Raw genomic sequence first — 7,500 nt, 5'->3', positions numbered from 1 at the left:
TAACCTAACTGTGGCTGTACCAGATTATCGCTTAACCTAACTGTGGCTGTACCAGATTATCGCTTAACCTAACTGTGGCTGTACCAGATTATCGCTTAACCTAACTGTGGCTGTACCAGATTATCGCTTAACCTAACTGTGGCTGTACCAGATTATCGCTTAACCTAACTGTGGCTGTACCAGATTATCGCTTAACCTAACTGTGGCTGTACCAGATTATCGCTTAACCTAACTGTGGCTGTACCAGATTATCGCTTAACCTAACTGTGGCTGTACCAGATTATCGCTTAACCTAACTGTGGCTGTACCAGATTATCGCTTAACCTAACTGTGGTTGTACCAGATTATCCCTTAACCTAACTCAATTTGTCCCTTAACCTAACTCAATTTGTCCCTTAACCTAACTCAATTTGTCCCTTAACCTAACTCAATTTGTCCCTTAACCTAACTCAATTTGTCCCTTAACCTAACTCAATTTGTCCCTTAACCTAACTCAATTTGTCCCTTAACCTAACTCAATTTGTCCCTTAACCTAACTCAATTTGTCCCTTAACCTAACTCAATTTGTCCCTTAACCTAACTCAATTTGTCCCTTAACCTAACTCAATTTGTCCCTTAACCTAACTCAATTTGTCCCTTAACCTAACTCAATTTGTCCCTTAACCTAACTCAATTTGTCCCTTAACCTAACTCAATTTGTCCCTTAACCTAACTCAATTTGTCCCTTAACCTAACTCAATTTGTCCCTTAACCTAACCCACGTTGTCCCTTAACCTAACCCACGTTGTCCCTTAACCTAACCCACGTTGTCCCTTAACCTAACCCACGTTGTCCCTTAACCTAACCCACGTTGTCCCTTAACCTAACCCACGTTGTCCCTTAACCTAACCCACGTTGTCCCTTAACGTAACCCACGTTGTCCCTTAACGTAACCCACGTTGTCCCTTAACCTAACCCACGTTGTCCCTTAACCTAACCCACGTTGTCCCTTAACCTAACCCACGTTGTCCCTTAACCTAACCCACGTTGTCCCTTAACCTAACCCACGTTGTCCCTTAACCTAACCCACGTTGTCCCTTAACCTAACCCACGTTGTCCCTTAACCTAACCCACGTTGTCCCTTAACCTAACCCACGTTGTCCCTTAACCTAACCCACGTTGTCCCTTAACCTAACCCACGTTGTCCCTTAACCTAACCCACGTTGTCCCTTAACCTAACCCACGTTGTCCCTTAACCTAACCCACGTTGTCCCTTAACCTAACCCACGTTGTCCCTTAACCTAACCCACGTTGTCCCTTAACCTAACCCACGTTGTCCCTTTGCCTAACATAGTTCACTGCTCGGAATCTCTGGTGTCGTTGTTATCCTCATGTAGATGTCTTGCGAGTGTTGCTTACTTTCCACATATTCCCGCTATCCACTGTCAATTGTACTGCAATAGGACTATATCGCCCCCCCCCCCCCCCTCTGCCCCTCTCTTTGTGTCTCCGTCCTCTCAAGCTGGTCGGTCTGGCGTTTGAGTGTTAAATGAGCCTCGCAGCTGTTCAGTTGCGTTCAGATGTCGACGCCCTCAGTGTACGTCGTGGTATGGTCTGTGTCCATTGTCCGCTGATGTCGTACGCGTAACCCACACGCTGTACCGATCATCGGTAGTTACGTACAGAGTGAAGTAGTGTGATACGTGTGACCGTACGCTGGCTGTGCCCAACGGTGTCGAATCTCAATTTCCATATGTTGTGCTCGATGCTACTTGTCTCGTCTCCCAATAACAGCTAGGTTGCACTGTGGTACGCCGTAGAGGCGTGTGGGAGGAACGTACGAACGCATTGTATGTCACCCTGGGTCGCTGGGGGTGGTGGTGCGGTGAGTCAGGTCAGGTCAGCGTGAGCCGTGTGATGTAGTGACGCGTGTATTCCGACTTTGTCGTATTGCCTCACACAAAGTGCTACCCTGGTGGACCGCGTTCCATATCTGGGACATGCCGCAGATGCCGGTTGACAGTGGATCGCGGAAGGGACATCGCATACGTGCGCGGGCCACCTTCCACGTGTTCTCTTCTGCACATGTCGCAGTGTGTATGTGGTCTGATGTAGCGTGTCGTGACACATGACATCCTGGCATGCAAGAATTGTTGAATTCGCAAATGTAGGTGGACATCTACGTTTACTGCCCAAGATACGCAAATGAACTGGAAATCCGTTGTTGAGCGGTTGTTCACGCTGGAGGTGAATCTGTGATGGCGACGATCGGTACAGCTATTAACCGGTTGTTTCAGCGGTACCCGCCACATCCACACACGTGACTAGGCCCATGTGGGTATGAAGCGATACGCGGCGGTGGCTTGGTGGGACTGTTCCCGGCCGGTGAAGGGGGGCCGCCCGGCGTGTTGGCCGCGCGCTGCGTGGGCGCACGCGCAACAGGCGGCTGGTGGGGGGCGCCGAGTGGCAGGAGCGCCAGCCGACGGGCTCGGCAGGCGGCGCAGCTACGCTGCGGCGCACCCTGCACGCGGCGCCTGGCGGCCAAAGTTGGTTCAGCCGAGCCCGGTGCGAAGCGCGGTGGACATCTGCAGTGTGCTGGTCTGATTGAGGACTGTGTGCGTTGAGGATGCGCCGCCGCCTGGCACTCGGCGCCGCGACGCCGTCTGCTGCTCGGTCGCCCCAGCGGTTCTCGCAGGTGGTTTGTATCGCAGTTGTGCGGACGTGTTGGCGCGTGCGCTGTGCTGGGAGAGTTCGCTTCTGCACCCAAGTGGGGCTTTGCCCTTGTGTGGCGCTGGCGTTGGAGCTGCCGGTCACCATAGGTGGCGCGTGTTGTCTCCCGCCGGCAATGCCACGACAGCACGCTCCCGGGCCTCTGTCGGCAGCGGCAAGCTCAGTTGGGAGCAAGGGTGTTCGCACTAAAACCGTCTACTCGCCTAACTCCGGGCGATTGCGCCTCTCTCGAAACCGACCAAGTACCTAGGACGGCGCTGCGCGCCGCCGGGACCTGAGAGGGTTTCGAGGTGTATCGTGCAGGGGAGCTCGGCCTCCTCCTGTTTGCAGAATAATTGAGCGGACGCTTGCGTGTTCGCGCGGGCCCCCGGGACACACTCCCGGGCGGCCGGCTGCTCAGCTCTAGTTTGACGCAGCTCCCTGGTTGATCCTGCCAGTAGTCATATGCTTGTCTCAAAGATTAAGCCATGCATGTCTCAGTACAAGCCGCATTAAGGTGAAACCGCGAATGGCTCATTAAATCAGTTATGGTTCCTTAGATCGTACCCACGTTACTTGGATAACTGTGGTAATTCTAGAGCTAATACATGCAAACAGAGTCCCGACCAGAGATGGAAGGGACGCTTTTATTAGATCAAAACCAATCGGATTGGCTTGTCTGGTCCGTTTGCCTTGGTGACTCTGAATAACTTTGGGCTGATCGCACGGTCCTCGTACCGGCGACGCATCTTTCAAATGTCTGCCTTATCAACTGTCGATGGTAGGTTCTGCGCCTACCATGGTTGTAACGGGTAACGGGGAATCAGGGTTCGATTCCGGAGAGGGAGCCTGAGAAACGGCTACCACATCCAAGGAAGGCAGCAGGCGCGCAAATTACCCACTCCCGGCACGGGGAGGTAGTGACGAAAAATAACGATACGGGACTCATCCGAGGCCCCGTAATCGGAATGAGTACACTTTAAATCCTTTAACGAGTATCTATTGGAGGGCAAGTCTGGTGCCAGCAGCCGCGGTAATTCCAGCTCCAATAGCGTATATTAAAGTTGTTGCGGTTAAAAAGCTCGTAGTTGGATTTGTGTCCCACGCTGTTGGTTCACCGCCCGTCGGTGTTTAACTGGCATGTATCGTGGGACGTCCTGCCGGTGGGGCGAGCCGAAGGGGTGCTTTCGCGTCCCGAGGCGGACCCCGTTTAAATCCTACCAGGGTGCTCTTTGTTGAGTGTCTCGGTGGGCCGGCACGTTTACTTTGAACAAATTAGAGTGCTTAAAGCAGGCAAGCCCGCCTGAATACTGTGTGCATGGAATAATGGAATAGGACCTCGGTTCTATTTTGTTGGTTTTCGGAACCCGAGGTAATGATTAATAGGGACAGGCGGGGGCATTCGTATTGCGACGTTAGAGGTGAAATTCTTGGATCGTCGCAAGACGAACAGAAGCGAAAGCATTTGCCAAGTATGTTTTCATTAATCAAGAACGAAAGTTAGAGGTTCGAAGGCGATCAGATACCGCCCTAGTTCTAACCATAAACGATGCCAGCCAGCGATCCGCCGCAGTTCCTCCGATGACTCGGCGGGGCAGCCTCCGGGAAACCAAAGCTTTTGGGTTCCGGGGGAAGTATGGTTGCAAAGCTGAAACTTAAGGAATTGACGGAAGGGCACCACCAGGAGTGGAGCCTGCGGCTTAATTTGACTCAACACGGGAAACCTCACCAGGCCCGGACACCGGAAGGATTGACAGATTGATAGCTCTTTCTTGATTCGGTGGGTGGTGGTGCATGGCCGTTCTTAGTTGGTGGAGCGATTTGTCTGGTTAATTCCGATAACGAACGAGACTCTAGCCTGCTAACTAGTCGCGTGACATCCTTCGTGCTGTCAGCGATTACTTTTCTTCTTAGAGGGACAGGCGGCTTCTAGCCGCACGAGATTGAGCAATAACAGGTCTGTGATGCCCTTAGATGTTCTGGGCCGCACGCGCGCTACACTGAAGGAATCAGCGTGTCTTCCTAGGCCGAAAGGTCGGGGTAACCCGCTGAACCTCCTTCGTGCTAGGGATTGGGGCTTGCAATTGTTCCCCATGAACGAGGAATTCCCAGTAAGCGCGAGTCATAAGCTCGCGTTGATTACGTCCCTGCCCTTTGTACACACCGCCCGTCGCTACTACCGATTGAATGATTTAGTGAGGTCTTCGGACTGGTACGCGGCATCGACTCTGTCGTTGCCGATGCTACCGGAAAGATGACCAAACTTGATCATTTAGAGGAAGTAAAAGTCCGTAACAAGGTTTCCGTAGGTGAACCTGCGGAAGGATCATTACCGACTAGACTGCATGTCTTTCGATGTGCGTGTCGTGTCGTGTCGCGCAACACGCTACCTGTACGGCAGTGGCCGTGCGCCGCGTGCGGAACCACGCGTGCCTCTCAAAAACTAGCGGAAGTGTTGTTGTTGTTGTGTGGTACGAGCGCTGAAGCTCTGGAGCGGCTGGCCTGCGGTACCTGGCGCCTGGCGCCGGTTTTGAATGACGTTCGCCCGAGTGCCTGTCCGCCCCGGTGTGGAGCCGTACGACGCCCATCGGCTGTGAGGCCGTTGGACACAAAAAAATAGTGGAACAGGGGCCGTCAGACGCCTCAGTCCCGCAAATGCTGCTGTCTTGAAAGAGACAGTGGGAGACTGAAAAGGAAAAGATCACCCAGGACGGTGGATCACTCGGCTCGTGGGTCGATGAAGAACGCAGCAAATTGCGCGTCGACATGTGAACTGCAGGACACATGAACATCGACGTTATCTGTCTCGCGTGTGTATGGATTCCGTTCCCGGGCCACGTCTGGCTGAGGGTCGGCTACGTATACTGAAGCGCGCGGCGTTTGTCCCGCTTCGGAGACGTGGGAGTGTCGTGGTCGCCTGTGTGGCCGGCCGCGTCTCCTTAAACGTGCGATGCGCGCCCGTCGCCTGGCGGTTCGCATACCGGTACTTTCTCGGTAGCGTGCACAGCCGGCTGGCGGTGTGGCGTGCGACACCTCGTACAACGACCTCAGAGCAGGCGAGACTACCCGCTGAATTTAAGCATATTACTAAGCGGAGGAAAAGAAACTAACAAGGATTCCCCCAGTAGCGGCGAGCGAACAGGGAAGAGTCCAGCACCGAACCCCGCAGGCTGCCGCCTGTCGTGGCATGTGGTGTTTGGGAGGGTCCACTACCCCGACGCCTCGCGCCGAGCCCAAGTCCAACTTGAATGAGGCCACGGCCCGTAGAGGGTGCCAGGCCCGTAGCGGCCGGTGCGAGCGTCGGCGGGACCTCTCCTTCGAGTCGGGTTGCTTGAGAGTGCAGCTCCAAGTGGGTGGTAAACTCCATCTGAGACTAAATATGACCACGAGACCGATAGCGAACAAGTACCGTGAGGGAAAGTTGAAAAGAACTTTGAAGAGAGAGTTCAAAAGTACGTGAAACCGTTCTGGGGTAAACGTGAGAAGTCCGAAAGGTCGAACGGGTGAGATTCACGCCCATCCGGCCACTGGCCCCCGCCCTCGGCAGATGGGGCCGGCCGCCCGCGCGGAGCAATCCGCGGCGGGGTCGTGTCCGGTTGCCTTTCCACTCGCCGCGGGGTGGGGCCGTTCCGGTGTGCGGTGGGCCGCACTTCTCCCCTAGTAGGACGTCGCGACCCGCTGGGTGCCGGCCTACGGCCCGGGTGCGCAGCCTGTCCTTCCGCGGGCCTCGGTTCGCGTCTGTTGGGCAGAGCCCCGGTGTCCTGGCTGGCTGCTCGGCGGTATATCTGGAGGAGTCGATTCGCCCCTTTGGGCGCTCGGGCTCCCGGCAAGCGCGCGCGGTTCTTCCCGGATGACGGACCTACCTGGCCCGGCCCCGGACCCGCGCCGCTGTTGGCTCGGGATGCTCTCGGGCGGAATAATCGCTCCCGTCAGCGGCGCTTCAGCTTTGGACAATTTCACGACCCGTCTTGAAACACGGACCAAGGAGTCTAACATGTGCGCGAGTCATTGGGCTGTACGAAACCTAAAGGCGTAATGAAAGTGAAGGTCTCGCCTTGCGCGGGCCGAGGGAGGATGGGGCTTCCCCGCCCTTCACGGGGCGGCGGCCTCCGCACTCCCGGGGCGTCTCGTCCTCATTGCGAGGTGAGGCGCACCTAGAGCGTACACGTTGGGACCCGAAAGATGGTGAACTATGCCTGGCCAGGACGAAGTCAGGGGAAACCCTGATGGAGGTCCGTAGCGATTCTGACGTGCAAATCGATCGTCGGAGCTGGGTATAGGGGCGAAAGACTAATCGAACCATCTAGTAGCTGGTTCCCTCCGAAGTTTCCCTCAGGATAGCTGGTGCTCGTACGAGTCTCATCCGGTAAAGCGAATGATTAGAGGCCTTGGGGCCGAAACGACCTCAACCTATTCTCAAACTTTAAATGGGTGAGATCTCCGGCTTGCTTGATATGCTGAAGCCGCGAGCAAACGACTCGGATCGGAGTGCCAAGTGGGCCACTTTTGGTAAGCAGAACTGGCGCTGTGGGATGAACCAAACGCCGAGTTAAGGCGCCCGAATCGACGCTCATGGGAAACCATGAAAGGCGTTGGTTGCTTAAGACAGCAGGACGGTGGCCATGGAAGTCGGAATCCGCTAAGGAGTGTGTAACAACTCACCTGCCGAAGCAACTAGCCCTGAAAATGGATGGCGCTGAAGCGTCGTGCCTATACTCGGCCGTCAGTCTGGCAGTCATGGCCGGTCCTCGCGGCCGGCCGCGAAGCCCTGACGAGTAGGAGGGTCGCGGCGGTGGGCGCAGAAGGGTCTGG

General features: G+C 55.2%; 2 non-coding genes across 2 annotated transcripts in view; both read left to right on the top strand.

Annotated features, from left to right (window-relative positions):
• Positions 1 to 3,126: 3,126 nt before the first annotated feature.
• LOC126325724 (small subunit ribosomal RNA) lies at positions 3,127 to 5,020 on the top strand. Its single transcript, XR_007560319.1, has one exon. It is a non-coding gene; the product is annotated as a small subunit ribosomal RNA (ribosomal RNA).
• A 710-nt stretch (positions 5,021 to 5,730) lies between these two features.
• Positions 5,731 to 7,500, top strand: part of LOC126325729 (large subunit ribosomal RNA) — a 4,222-nt gene continuing 2,452 nt past the window's right edge. The window contains exon 1 of the ribosomal RNA XR_007560323.1: positions 5,731 to 7,500. This exon is cut by the window's right edge and continues 2,452 nt beyond it. This is a non-coding gene — a ribosomal RNA (large subunit ribosomal RNA).

The sequence above is a fragment of the Schistocerca gregaria genome, unplaced genomic scaffold (genome assembly GCF_023897955.1).
Source record: "Schistocerca gregaria isolate iqSchGreg1 unplaced genomic scaffold, iqSchGreg1.2 ptg000938l, whole genome shotgun sequence".
Lineage (NCBI taxonomy): Eukaryota > Metazoa > Arthropoda > Insecta > Orthoptera > Acrididae > Schistocerca > Schistocerca gregaria.
The sequence above is the reverse complement of the archived record's forward strand: the minus strand, read 5'-3'. Positions and strand labels throughout refer to the sequence as shown.